Genomic DNA, 15,116 nt, shown 5'->3' on the forward strand with positions numbered 1-15,116 from the left:
TTTTTTTTGTTTGTTTGTTTGCTTGTTTTTGTTCATTTGTTTGTGGTTTTGTTGTTGTTGCTACATTACTTACCAGATTCCTCCTGCTTTTGCTTGGCATGTAGTAACCACCTTTTCCTATCTCCCTACCTTACTCATGCCTCAATGGTGTGTGTTCTTACCCTTACTAAAATGAAAATAGAATGTCATACCAGTTTCAGGTTAAATTTTTTGTCTTAACCACGGACAGCTGAGCTTTGGCTTTGCTGTTGCAGAAGCACCAAACACTGCTGAGTAGAYCAATCAACATGAGAGCAAGGGCAGGCATTGCTTACCATGAGTGGATGGGAGCTAGGGAGAACACAGCCTCCAGGAGGGTCTGGTCCATATGAGACATGTAAAGAGGGCAGTGCACAGCACAGTTTGATACACCAGGTTTCAAGRGCCCTAGAAATGTTATTAAAGGGTGGGGAGGGAAAGGTATTTTCCCTGGCAGCAGACACCCTYGAATTGCTGCAAGTTGTGGTTCTGCTCGTTTTCAATTTAGCTGCCTTGAGAGACTTCTGGTGTTATTCACCTGGCAGATCTATGCAAATACAAATATTTTTCTTTTCTTTCTTTCTCATCCATATCTAAATTTCAAAGACAATGAATCACCCTATAGTGCCTCACTGGAGAGGTGAGACTCATCTGGCCAAATATAGTCATCCGGGTTTAGGTCAGATGAACTTCAGCTGTCAAGTTATTGAAATATGCTTTGTAGGAAGAAATAAATCTACAATTTAAACAATTCATGCTTGACAGGGAGAGTAATTTGTTGTTGGGACAAAATGTTAAAAGGTGTTGTGGATTCTCTATTGTGTGAGGTTTTCAAATTGAGACTGGCTGTCTTGCAAAAAAGGTCTTTCAAYTAAACTGCAAACTGCAAGTCCCACTGGAGGAAATTCCCAGACCTCTCCATTACAGAAGGTCAAGTTGACAGGATTTGTCCCTTCTGACCTTAAAACCTATGAAACATAAAATGCAAGATGAAAGGGCCATGTATTCAATTCCTCTTGGTTCTTGCCTGGTCTAAGCTCTTTGCTGCAGGTGCTTTGACATTTTTGGCATATCTTGGGAAGCTCTTCCAGGTCTGCTTGCTCTATTCCATCTGTAAAATGGCAGCAGCARTACTGATCTCTTCCAAGCCCTGCTGTTTAACCTTCTGGGAGCATGAATCAAAGGCTGCTTGGCACTGCAGCGTGGATAGAAGAAWGGCACAGTCTCCCTTTGTGCAGCCYTTCCACCCCAAACTGAGTTTCACCTCTCCTTTTGGCAGTGATGGGTGTATGGGTTGCAGGAGCTGGTTGCATTTGGCTGAACACCTCCAGGCAGGTCTGGTGGGGCTGTACCAGGCCAGATTTCCACATGTGCCCAAAGCAGGTGAGCACTGACAGATCATCTGCTTGCTGTCTTCCCTTCTCCCCATCAYCTACACCTTGGTGAAGAAGAGAAAATAAATAAATGGGAGGAAGACGACAAGGCAAACAAGCTCTCAGGCTAAAGCTTTCTAACTAGGATATACCTCTAAAAAAACATAACAAGAAATGTGCTGCCTGAGATGGTGATTTTGTTGGTTGGAGGATCACCAATTGCTTTAGCCCCTTTCAGGGAATTTGCCCAGTTTCTATCTACTAAATGCCCTGCTCTCCCTTCTCCCCAGTAGATCTGCTTGCATCCCACTACTCTCTGCTGCTGGCCTAGAACCAGCTGAATGAAACCTTTTTGGATCTGAGAAAATTTCTCTGAAATGTCCATCACTCCTCTGCACTTTTTCTCAAATGCAAGCGTCTTAGAGCTGTATGACATCTGGGTCTGCAGCTAGTGGCAGGGAACAGGCAGCCTTTGAATACAGAAAAACACCTGACCCAAGGGCCTGGAGTTTGTGTTGAGACCTTCCTCCTGCCTCTAGAACAGCTAAGAATATCTTACCTGCTGTCCCTGCTTGCCCAGCAGCCAGTACCATGCATTCCCACAACAGTTACTTTGTGACTTTGTGATGGGATGTGACTTTGTCCCCGTCACTGGTGAGAGCTGAAAATCTGCAATCTGGATATAAGATGAGAGACCCAAGTATAACTCATTAGATGTTAGAACTGCCTGTGTGCTCCTGTCTAACCACCCTCAGGAGGAAAAAYATGTTCCTGAGTCCTATAACATTTRTTATATGTAGTGTGGATATAATGTTCAAAAATRGGGTGGGATAGAGAGATAGCTGGGRCTCTGGTCAGGTCTTGTCATCCTAAAAACCCTTTTGCTCCTTGTAAATACTGTGTATAGAGTAGCTCTATATCTGTGAACAGGATTTACTCTCATCTAATTTGGGACACTCTTTACCCACTTCTCAGTGGGCATTTACCCACTTCTCAGTGTCTGGAACACCACTAGCTCTAAATTCGTCATTCTGTCCCTGGTGGAAACACAAGATAAGAGAGTCTCCTCTATCTCTGAGCAACAGGGAGACAAAGTGYGGCGTCACCAGACCCATCCCTGTGTGTTCTGCCTCATAGCCCACGCACTCCCAGGGCTGAGCAGACATCAGACACTGCAACCCACCCCTGTGCCCACCCTGATGAGCAGCTGAGTTTGAGAAATACACCACAAAGATGAGTGTTCCTGATACTGGGATGATATTTGTCCTTCCAGACAGAAGAAAGAGGTGATGGTGTCTCCAGCCTCCAGACAAGAATGGTGGAACTCTGAGGAGATCTTTGTGCTGTCTCYCAGGGACCTGAGGGTAAAAGGATGACTGTGCCAGGGTGTAGGAAAATCCATCACAGGGGGCAGGTGCAGAAGCTGTTTGAGCTCTGCAGCATGCGACAACTGCAGTGTGAGAGGGAAAAAGAGCAGCTGAGAAAAGCCTGGGAACCCACAATTCTGCTCTGACTGGTAAACGACAACTCAGGAACTGTCCCTGAATCCACCTGGGAAGGAGAACTGAATTGCTCCATTGACTGTACTGACTATGGACTCAGATCCCTAAGTGCAGGGGTCTGGAACCAATCTGAGATGCTCTGGATCATCCTGCCTCTAGCTGTCACTCCAGAAGGGCTGAGATCTCCTGCAGGCCGCATGTCACACCTCTTAACCCCATGCAGATAGCTTTGAGAGTCCTATGTGTGTGCAACAGGGCCAAGCCCTGGAGAACATTGAACTGGAGTGGAATTCCCACCTGGAAACTATGGCCTGGGCAGAGACAGAAACTCAACAAATCTCCATAGTTCCACTGCCTTTGTGGTGGTGTACCCATTTCCACAGAGGCATAGGAGTGGCACAGGGAAGAGATGAAAGGCCTGCCTGCCCCTGCATCCGGTCTCCAACAACACCTTACACCTCCCTACCCTCTTTAGGCATGCTTCAACAGGGAGCAGTAAAAACCACACGGATGAGGCATCTTTTGAGCTTCCAGATATTCTTAGTTTGGTATGAGCTGAGACTTYATTGAAACCAGCTCTCTTGAGGAGTTGGAGTAATACTACATTTACATAGTACCCAAAAGGAGTTTGTTGTTTTATATGGGGAGAGGCAATCTCATTCACTATCCCAAGGAGAAACACTGATGTTGTCTCATAATTAATACTTATTTTTCTCTAATTTTCTCACCAGAAGACAACTTTCCTGCCAGGCAGGTTTGTCTTGTCCCAGAAGATCTTCAATTGTTTTAAGTTTTATTTGGTAGTACAGTAAAACCTTCCTGAAGAACCTGTCAGGGAGTATGCCAGATGTGARGTTTCTGGCTGCTATCAGTGGTAAATAGTACCAGGTGGATGTTCCCAGCCAGACACAGCAGCTAAGGCTCAGCCCGAGATACTGGACCTAAAAGAAATGTAGTTTGAGTCAAAGAGATATTCTGGTTTCCTCGTCCTATCTGCRCTGAGCACACTCAGGTGTCAGCCACACAAAGATGTCATTTCACATGACAGGCTCTTATTAAGACTGTACCCTGTCTCTGGCCAGGAGCCTCAAACCCAGAGCACTAATGCTAAAGGCTAATATCTGGGTACACTCACCTTTCAGGTATGGAGTCACAGGGACAAGTTCTAATAGTCGTATTTTGTGATTTGACTGGTGCCAGCTCAGAAACAATTACATTTTCACTTAAACCTTCTGGGSTCTCTTGCAACCTCTGAACTCCACCCAGCACAGAAGGGCAGAGTTTCTGTTGCCCTTTAGCTTTACTTTCTCTTTCTTGCTGCATTGCTTTAGGTAATCTCCAGACAAATAATTGCCTGTCTGTGAGTCCTTTCATTTACCTTGTGCTCACTCAGGAAATACTTACAGGTCTACTGTCCTTCCAGGAGGAAAGAAGATGATGGGCGAGGAGAAGCTGTGCTGATAATCTTCCTCCAAGCCAGTGGGACAGAKGTACTGGTCCACAGGAAAGCCATAATCCAATAAATCCCAGCTGACCCTAAATACATCCTGAATTCTAGGAGCAGAACATTTGGAGGATCACTGGGTCAGAGATGAGTAAAGTTGGAAGGGACCACTGAATGGGTCATCTGATCCGATGCCTGCTCAAGCAGGGTTATCCTACAGTGCACTGCACAGGATTGTGCCCAGATGGTTCTGGAATACCTGAAGTGAGGAAGACACCACAGCCAGGATTCCTGGCCAGAAGGTGGATTTTATACCAGTTCTTCTGAGATACTTAAGCTAAGTGGTCCTGTGGAGGGCTGTGTGATCCCTGACTGTGGTGCAAGGCCTGGGTAGTGTGGCCTTCCATCCTCCCTGCTTTTGGGACTGGGATTACCAGCAGGAAAATCCTTGGGGTAGAAAGCAGCAAAACAAGGAAGACCATGACCGTGAAGGGCTGATGGCAACAGTAGTTCTGCTTAATTTCAGTTCAGTGACTTTAAAACCTTGAATTTCATGCTCAGTGAAAAAGGCCAGAATGAAACCATTAACCTAAAACCCGTGCTCTTGGGTGTACCCTGACCTGTAGAACTGGGGAAAAAATATGTTTTGTATTTATAACCGAAGGAATAATAACACAGGATGGAAATTCTCAAGGACTGCCCTTGGTCTCAGGAGATGGAAACTGGTTGTGGGAAGGGTGGATCTCCCTGTTTGTGCCATAGGGCACTCCTGTGTCTCCTGCAGTGGTGCATGCCAGGTGTCTGGAAGCGAGGAGTGGCGACGCAGAGCTTTCCCACGCCTGAGACCCTTTGCTGGTCCGGGCTCTTTAAAGAGCCTTTGGGTGTCTTTAAAGTAGAGAGAGAGAGAGAGAGAGAGAGAGAGAGAGAGAGAGAGTAGCACCACCCTGCCCCCGGGCAGGCAGGGAGAAGGTGCACACTGAAGATAATGTCATGCACTGAAGGAGACAGCCTGTGCACGGCATTTGCTATTCAACCATTTTGGTTAAGTGGCTTCGTATTTTCCCTTCCCATGACCTCTTCTCCACTCAGCCCTTTTATGTGCCTCTTCTTCATKTCGGTGTCTCTTAGATTAACTTGTCTTCCAGGTTTTATCCTGTTGCTCTCTTTCATTCTCTTCCCAATTTTCAGTGCTTTTCCCACTGTTCTCCCCCACTTCAGTCTTAGCAGAGTTCCCCAGAACCTTTTATACTTGTGAGTGATGGAGGCAGAGGGAAAGGACCAGCCTCGATAAAACAAGCTGTAAATTTGGAGGCACAAGTAATCTGGGAGCYCTTGCTCCAGGCTAGCAGCCAGCCACATTTCTCTGAAGAGCTTTCATAAAATATTCCCAGCATTTTATCAAAGACGTGATGCTGTCATGGATTTGTTTGTTATTTCCCTTCAGGGCTTGGGCTCTTCGTGGCTTCTTCCTTTCATTTTTGAGGAGGAAACATTCACAGCTCTGTCAGCCCCTGGGAGGAAAGYAACATACAAAGGGAGCAGGGGTAACAAGAGCCTTTTCCTGAGCCAAGGTAACATAGCTTTATAGTCACCTATGCCCTAAACATGTGGGAACTGAGCTCAGCCATTGAGTAATTTAAGCCAGAAGATCRTCAGTGGAAGAAAGAGCTGTGGCAGGAGTTCAGGGACACAGCCTKTCTGCTGTCCCATGTACCCTCCCAGCTCTGTTCCTCCACCTGCTCCCATTTCTCTCTCTCTGACCTTGACCAGGCTTCCCTTCCTACTGCAACTGAGCTTTCCTCTCTGACAGGGTTCTCAGTGTCTCCCCACCTCCCAGACAGCACAATCACTCACGTTTCAGCCAAACCTTGGGAAAATCTGTTTAAATTCTTCCCTCCTCCATCATCATCCCCTCCTACTGAAGTCTGCCTCTATGACTTCATATGGATGTCTCTATGGATTTCACTGTGCAGAGATGACAGGGAGTTTTCCATGGTGGAGACAGAGGGAGGGACAGAGGCAGGTGAATTCCCATTCACTGACAACTGCCTGTCCCAGCCTTTGCTTCACACATGCCACCATGGCCTTACCTGGGGCACCATGTGAGCTGCCACCACAGCTCCTTCAGGCGTCGCCCTGGTTGTGCTTCTACTGTACCTGCCTCCTGGCAGGAAATTGGGAGCTAAAAAAGTCCTGAGTTTAGGATAAACTTTACTTAGCAACAACCAAAACATCAGTGTGTCATCAATGTTCTTCTTATACTAAAGGCAAAGCACAGCACTGTATCAGTTACTAGGAAAAATACAAAGAGAATGAACTCTCAAGCACAGRCTTATCTAGGTGAAAGTCCACAGTTTGCAGACTTAGACTTCAGCCAATCCAGCTACTCATGCTAAGAAAGTAAAGCTAAGCAAACAACATATTAAATMACASAATGGTATAACTCTGTGACTCATTCTATTTGAAACTTATTTAAGCTAAGCAACTAATATCTCTCAACAGTTCCCCCTTTGTTTTTRTTAAGCAYTCAGGCTAAYGTGCTGTATACAGTTCATGAARTCTTTCAAACTGTGTGATTGCTCTSCATAATTTTATGTACAAGGTGACTATCAGTAAGAAGGTGAGCTTGGWTGCAGATAAAGCCAGGTGAAACTTTTCCCTGGACTATTGCAAGAGCTCTGCAACTGCAAAAGCAGTTGATCAACAATCAACTGCTGGTCCCTTTTCCCCATTTTTCCCAYTAAGGTTGTGTGTCAGACACAAGCTTTTGGTCAGTCCTTGACGCCAGGGAGGACCATATTGGGTGTTCCAAATTCCTTGAGTCACTTGTGGTTACACTGAATTTGCTTGCAAGTACACCAGCACATATACTGTTTAAGAGTCTTAATCCTGTCCCTATAGCACCAACTGCATCTCTTTTTGTTCATTCGGAGGGGGCAAAGGTTTGCTCCTGTAGCCATGCTCATCATCCCACACAGGATKTGTGTAGGAATGGTGAACAGGTCAGTTTAGCTGTAGAAAGAGCAACTTGTCTCATCAGCTCTACCTGTTTAAGTGACCATGAGSGATTAAATAATACCTGTTGTCCATACATGTTTAAGAGCACATCGTTCAATTTCAGATATTTTGGGGGATCAACTCCTCTCATATAAACAGAGTAGAAGCTGGATTCATTGTGATGGGGAGAGGGACTATAGTAGGTACTGAATGAACTCTTTCACAAGGTAGTGTCCTGACAAATTCACCGTTAACTTCCACATGACATGTGAAATTAACATCTAGTATGACTGGAACAATAAGATCTATTTTTTTTTTCTACCTCTGTCCCAGTGGGAAACATGTGTCTTATCTTACTCACAACAGAAAAYGAGAGTCCCTTCTTCAGATTATTCTAGAATTTGGAACTTGAAACCTATATACTGTTAGTAGGTTTTTTCTTTTAAAATTTATCATCTTTCCACCACTTTGGATTGTTCATGCGTTTTAGTTTTCTACTTAGCTATGCTGTAGTTTTCACCAGTATTGACAGCATCGGGGTAGAGTAAGATCCCATTTCTTTCTTTGTTGATTTTCAAGAATCTGTCATCAATCAGCGGCCTTGGCTATGAATTAACAGTTTGATGTGAGAATTGTGCGTCCAAATTTCTTTTCCTAGAACTTGAACAGCAAAATAAGAATAAAGTAAGACAGCATATGGCCCCTCCCTTTTGGGCTCAGTTTTGATTTTCAGAGAAATACTTTAATTAAGCCTTTGTCTCCAGGCTGTTTATCATGTACCTGAATTTCAAGTGGTGTCAGTTGGCACCACTGGGCATATTTCCTTTTATCTTTAACCCTTCTTGCATATATGTGTGTCACTGGAGTTGGACTYTAGTCCCAAGTTAAAAGTTTTAGGTCATATATGTGCAACCCCTTGAAAGGTGTGAGGGTGCTGAGACAGGCTTGTCCTTTAACGTATTTCATCTCTTTTTCCTTCTTTACTCCCTTTGCCTTGTGCATGCATGGGAACATCATGAAGAACATCCCACAGAAACTCCACTTCAAAAAGAGGAGGAGGCATGAACAAGGAAATGACTGAAATGTGCATTTGGATCTTCTTTCTTGGTGTATGCCCTTGCTRGTAGTTCTGGTCTCCTATTTTTCTCCCTTACGGCATTACAGATATYCCCTAAAGGGGACAGAGTGTGTCCTGTGGTGTTTCTGGGGAAATGTTTGTGTTGCAGATTAGCTCTTGGCTGTACCGTGTCTCATCAGCTGTACATCAGGTAGATAAACAGAAAATTCTCTCTATTTTCCCTCTGAGGTTTTGTTTAGCTTCTTCAAAGGAAACCCAGGGAAAAAAATCTTCCAGAGCGATCTGTGTGCAAACAAGCTCTCATCTTCAAAACAAGCTTCATCTCTGCCTTGGATTCAGAGCTCACGTGGTGCTCTTCTCTTGTTTTTAGCATGTGAGTGCTTTGCAGGCAGGGAAATCTACCCACACAAGAAGTCTTCTCTCCTGCAGGCAATAATTTTACTCTTGGAGACATACARTGAGATGATTATCCACTTCTGTCTGGTTTTTCCAGGAGACCAGGGCTATGTTATCATGCAGTACAGGTGTGCAAGGGAATGAGTGTGTGCATTGCCTGCATCTCTCTGCTCCCCTGACACCTTTGCCCATTGTGGGCAAAGGCGGGAGAAGGGTAGATATACCAGGAATGGAGAATTCCTACAGATTCCATAAATGTCTGTGGCTGGGTAGAGAAATGAAATTGTATTATTGACCCKGTTGAGGGGGACATTAGTAAGAATCACAATTAAACTACAACAGTCTCCAAGGACTGGAGGAAGGGAAGCAGACACCTGTGATAACAGGATGCYAGAGTTGAGATAGATATATGATATATATGTAAATTATTTTCAATTTATTTTTAACTTGGAAACAGCCTTTGTTTTGAAAACTTCTCTAGTTTAAAATGGAATCRGCATAAAAGTGACTGCTTTTCAAAGAGGAAGGCTTGTTTTGGCTAAGTAGGTTGTTCTGCATGGAGCTCCCATCTGGTGAGACACAGTCCTCCCCATATTCGGCTGCTGACTGCTGAAGCTTGGTTCTTGCTTATCTTCCCATGTGTGGAAATATATCTATTACAAAAAAAAAAAAAAAAAAAAAAGTAAAAGGTAAAAAGCGACTAAAGGCTTCTGGCTGTTTCAGGGTGTCATTGGGCAAACCAGGCCCAAACACCAAACCTTGACTCATTGCTGCAAGTCAGCTCATAAAATGTCTGTCATCCTGTGCTGTTACTCATTTCTGGGAAGGCAATTACRTTGGTTTCTCTGGTTTTGAGGGAAAATGTGTGCCATTCCAGTGAGCAGAGCTGGCTCACAGAAGCTGGGCGGTGTAAGATCCCAGCACAGCATGGCACCCGAGGCCCGCCAGCCATTCCTGCTGAACGCCTGGGCCTGCACCCTTGGCACTTGGTGACCATGGAACAGACTCCTCATCCCATGTGTTGTCAGTCATCTTTGTTATTTTCCCTCTTGTGAGAAAACAAAAATGAGCTATGAGGACAAGGATCAAAGCTGCAAGGCCCTGGAGGAGCTGCGGGTGAATCACATGGATGCTCTCCAGATATGAGGCAAACACAATCAAGTCATCAGGGYGCTGCAGAGATCCTGCCGGGAAGGGGCCAGCTCTTTGGGGAGGTTAAAGTGAACTCAAAGCCCCAGGGTGGGGAAGGAAGGTGATTTTCTTCTTGCTGGTTCTTYATCTGAGCCCTGTTGTAATGCTCATCTCGGGAGCTGTGGGGTTGATGGGCCTCTCACCCGGGCCTGTTCTCCCAGAGGTGTGAGAGCAGCTGGGCTAATGTAAAYCTTTAATTCAGATCCTGTTTACACTAATGCATGCTAAGTGTTAGACCACTGCGGTTGCCAGAATATAAAAGCCAGGAGCATAAGCCACTTTCATTTCTCAGCTGCATTTATAGCAGAAAAATACTTTTATTGGGGGATTGGTGTGTTTTTTTTTTATTCCACGCTTCTTTTCCCACTGCTGGCTGCATCTCCAGGATGTTCAGTCTTTCTGCCCAAGGCATGAAACCTGTGATTTCCTGCTCTAGGGGTTTTGCAATACACSCGGGTGAGTCCCACAAGCCCACAACACAAAGGATAATTTGGCCGCAAGATTTTTTAAAGTCTGTAACAAGAAACATCCACGGTCTGGAAGGGGGAGCACAACAATGCCTGTAGTTAGTTACTGTGTGACATGGTTCAGTGAGGATTTTAAAGAAAAATGCAATAATCAGGCACAGTCCACATGGATTCACCAAGGGAATGTCCTGTCTAATTAATTTGATATCTTTCTATGATAAGGTCACCCACCAAGTGGACAATTTTTTTGTGGATTTTAGGTAGGCTTTTGATATTGTCCTACACAAATGTCCAGCTGTGGGATAAGCAGGTTCATTGTGTGCTGGGTGAAGCACTGGCTGAAAGACAGTGTTCAAAGGGTGGCAATGAATGGGGCCACATTTGGGGATTTCTTCAGGGGTGGTTTTCCTCAGGGGTCAGTTTCAGGGCCAGTTTAATATATTTATCAATAGTCTGGATACAGGAGTTGAACACATCATGAGCAAGTTAATGATTGCTGTAGGTCCTTACCAACAAAAATTGTGTATTCTATTTTTCTGATGTGATGTGATGATTACTGTTGAGGAAACTTCCCTGTCCAGCCACAAACTTCCCTGTCCAGCCACCCAAGAGCCACTCTGGCCATCACACTCACACCCCCTGAGCTGGGACAGAGGCCTTTCTCAGCTACACACCCCAGACTCACACAGTCTGACCAGGTTTCCTTAYTGGCTCRACCCCAGTTTTCYCACAGCGGATTTTCAGACATCTTGTTCCTTAAAATCRTTTAATCATGSTKCAGTAWCASAGTAACAGCTCGAGGTGKTGYTTCTGATGAGGGACCCCAAWAGAGAAGTCCTTGTGTTTTCATAATCTCACAGTCTGAGCAYGGGGAAAGCCTGGGGTCATGGGCTYCTGGTGTGTCTCCAAGCATCTCTCCTCAGTCCCCTGCCTACAGGTCCYTGTCCCCTTTGTTTTGCAAAGGSCCAGCAGTTCACATCCTCTTGCCCTGGGCTCAGCCTCTGCCTCTTGCTCCCCAGAGCTCAACCTCAGCTTGCACACGGACCAGCCTGTGTTAAATGTAYTCCTAAGCACTATTCTGCCCTTCACTTCCATTTCTTTCTGTTTTCTGAGAAAACTTACCTGTTCTCTCTTCTTCTTCCTTGTCTTTCCTATAAGACCATGTCTGGCTCTGGCTCTCAAGCATCTTTTCTCTAWCAGTTGCTATGGTTTGAATGTCTTGTAGAAAATAAATGTGCTGCACACAGAGGCTGGATTAGAGACAGCTATGAGATGATTCACTTTGTGTCTTCCAGCCTTGCTGTTGTTTGAGGCAGGGCTTCTCCTCCCAGCACGGTTTCATAGGAGGCTGCAGGGGCCTGACCTGCAAGCCAGCAGGAGATTAYGGTTTCCCTGTAGTGACTGTCCCTGGAGAGCATCGCCCAGCTGCCTCTGCACTGAGATCCAGAGATGTGGGAGTAGTTAAGCATTTTGCAAAGGCTTCCTATTTTCTAAGAAAGCCATATTTGGCTGAAAAGCAAGTTAAATAAAAACAGTGACTGACTATACAGTTAGATGCTGGCTCTATAATCAAGGGGGCTTTGGGATCTCTCCAGAGAGCCGTTTTCCTAGAATATTTTTATATTGTTCATATATTGCTTCCCCACCTCCTTCTCTTTGTTGCCATAATAGAGAAAAGCGACCAAATTATGGCTATGGACTCCCCTATGCCTCATTTAAGGACTCATGTCTAGTTCATACAGGTTACAGTTGATGCCGGACAAGAACAAGAGTCAGATGAAGAGTAAGGAGGCAGAAGAAAAAAGTGAGACCCTAAGGATGAGCCTGAAAAAATGATGGCTGGGGCACACCCCATGGGGTGTCAGAAGATGAGGGAAAAGTAAAATTCCCTCAAGAATGAGGAACATGGGATAAAAGATAGAAGCATCTATCTTTGCTAACAGGCAATGCAGGGTGTCTGGACTGTCTGGGTTGTGAGCCAACCCCTCTGTGGTGACCACTGATGGCATCCCCGACAGGACTTGACCAATTGAAGGAAGTGCTTACACATCCTGGTGATATAGCATCCCATCAACCCAGTGACTCCCCATCAACTGAGTATCTGGTAGATCCTTCCAGCTTTGTGCTGAGTCCTTGGCTTGATCCTTGTCAAGTTCATTGAAAGCGTGGCCAGAACAAGGTCTGCCATGCAAAGGTTTTGCTGAACTTGTGTGGCACTATTTGCTCACCACTGATGTTTTTTCCTCCTGCTCTGGTCAGAAACTTGTTCCTTGGGAATCTAGCTTGGGAAAATATTTCTGTAGTTATTAATACTGTATGTTGCAGCTTTGCTGCTGTAGGGTTATGCTTTTTGTCTGGTAGCAGATGTGGGACTTGAGGAGAACTTAGATTTGCTGATTCTCCTTTCCCCTTTGGTACGCTCTTGACTGTGTGCATGTGAACAGTAACAACCAAGATATTACAGCTCAGGAAATTGTGGTGAGCTGCAATGATTGTGTGTTCTCACTCTGTCCCATCTGTATAGATATTTGTCACCAACTCTTTGGCCATGAGCCCACAACACTTAAAAAATTATTCACAATTCCTGGTTTAGGCAACGCTATTATTCAAAAGGATGAAAAAAGAAAAGCCACTGGCTTAAACTGAGGAAGAGTGTGAGACCAGAAACACACATTTTGTACCTTGATGATGTTTCAGAAGGAGTCAGAGTAACTGCAGGTTACACCCACAGCACAGCCTTCATGGGGGAAATCAGAGGCTTTTGCCCCTGTCCTGTTGCACTGCAAAGAACTTTCCTGGAAAACCCTCTCCATCACCTGCCTCCTCTGTGATCCATGCAGGTGAGTGATGTAGAGACTATAACGCTTCAATTTCCTGGAATACTGCAATATTGTGAGCAGGAGAGAGTATTACCACACCCACTGGCAATTGATTCTAAAGAACTGCAATGTCAATCAAGCTAAACAAAAGTAAGAAAAGAATTTGTATATGACAGCAAACCARCTGGAAGAGCTTGGTGTGCTGGAAGAAAAGTACATTTTGTACTTGTCATCCTATGGCTGGCCTRCATGATCTGCCTCACTGTGCAGCTCAGAACAGCCCAGGACCCCTTTCTCTGCCTGTCCTGTCATGTTTTCCTTAGGCAAGCTACACAGCCTTAGATTTATCTTCATGGAAGCAAATGTGCATTTCAATATTTATCTTCCTTTCATACCAAAACTCAGCGTGAATTTCCATTCAGATTCAAGTCTTGCCTCCTCTCCTCACAAATGAGCTTTCATAACTGACTTGATTAGGAGGCAGTCTGTTGCCTGTCAAATTACTTACACTGAATTGTTACCATAAGGTGAGGCAGGACTTTTGTTCTCTTACCTGCACTTCCACATGGGGCTCATTACAAGCTCTGAACTGGGATTGACAACCAATAAGTCAAGGATAATTTGGCTGTGACAGATCCCTGATAAAGATTTTGTGGGCTGCAGYCTTTCATTCATATTCAGCATGGACTTGAGTCTGCTTCAGTTAGGAAGCCAGTGAAYTGTGTTAGTCCTAAAATGTAAATTGCTATGAAGTAGAAGTTGTCTTCAGGTCCTGTACATTTTGTTGGTAGTGGTGGCAACTCAGAAACTCTCTGCCACTGACCACTCCTCACTGTTCCCAGTCTGGCACAGGAACTTCTAGAATGTATCTAGAAGTACTGAAATGAAATGTAACTGCCTGAAACAGATAATAAATTTCCAGCTAATTTTTTTTACTAAAGCAATTCACTGAACTCCTGTGTTTCCACAAAAAAAAAAAAAAAAAAAAAAAGCAAAGCTGAGAGGAAGACTGTAACCCAGAAATTTTGTCTGAAGACAACTTCAGATATCTGCAATTCAATCTCCTGCTCTGACTAGCTGGGCTATCTTCAATACTTTACAAGGCTGGCCACTTTACAGGCTTTGATTTACCTGTGTCTTGGAAAGCTCTGAGGATGGAGATAATGCTGGTGACCACACTCAGGGCTGGTCCTTCATCCCAGCTGTTGTAAGTCTAAAACAGTATAGAAAATGCAAAGTTCAAAATGCCASAGAGCCTGCAGGTTGAAGCATGGAAAGCAGATGGAGGTCTTGTGGTTTGTGTCACCATGGCATTGATGGGGAGGATCATGAAGTGAGGCATAGGCTGTGTGGTCTTGTTCTTCTACTTCATACCCACAAATGCCMAGTACACTTCCTACCAAGAACTATTCTGTACAATGCTCCCACAAAGAAAGGAAGCTTTGACCACAATCCCAACCACAGCAATGGTTTATAAGGTGTAGTAAGTACCCCAATGTTGCATCTAACAAGAGGATGAGAATTTGACATGAAAATGTAGGGACAGATAGATGGGTTTGTCTTCTTCACCCTCCCTGGAAGTGCCACCTTTTGCTAAGCCCTGTGTCCTCAGCTATGTGAGATTTGACCTGGGATATAAATTCCAAGCTGTCATTGTAGTTGTACTGTATGTAACAACTCTGCAGCTACTRGAGAGCTGCAGTAGTCACTGGCAAAACCAAAAACCCCCGATGTGTTGCATTCAATAAATTGTGTGATTTGTGAATCACACTGGCTCTTTTGGATGTGACCTGACCTASAGATCACTGACTATTTGTGCATCCAGTGTGTG

This window comes from Malurus melanocephalus, unplaced genomic scaffold (assembly GCF_030028575.1).
Source record: "Malurus melanocephalus ecotype Western Australia unplaced genomic scaffold, MMel_1.1 scaffold_55, whole genome shotgun sequence".
Lineage (NCBI taxonomy): Eukaryota > Metazoa > Chordata > Aves > Passeriformes > Maluridae > Malurus > Malurus melanocephalus.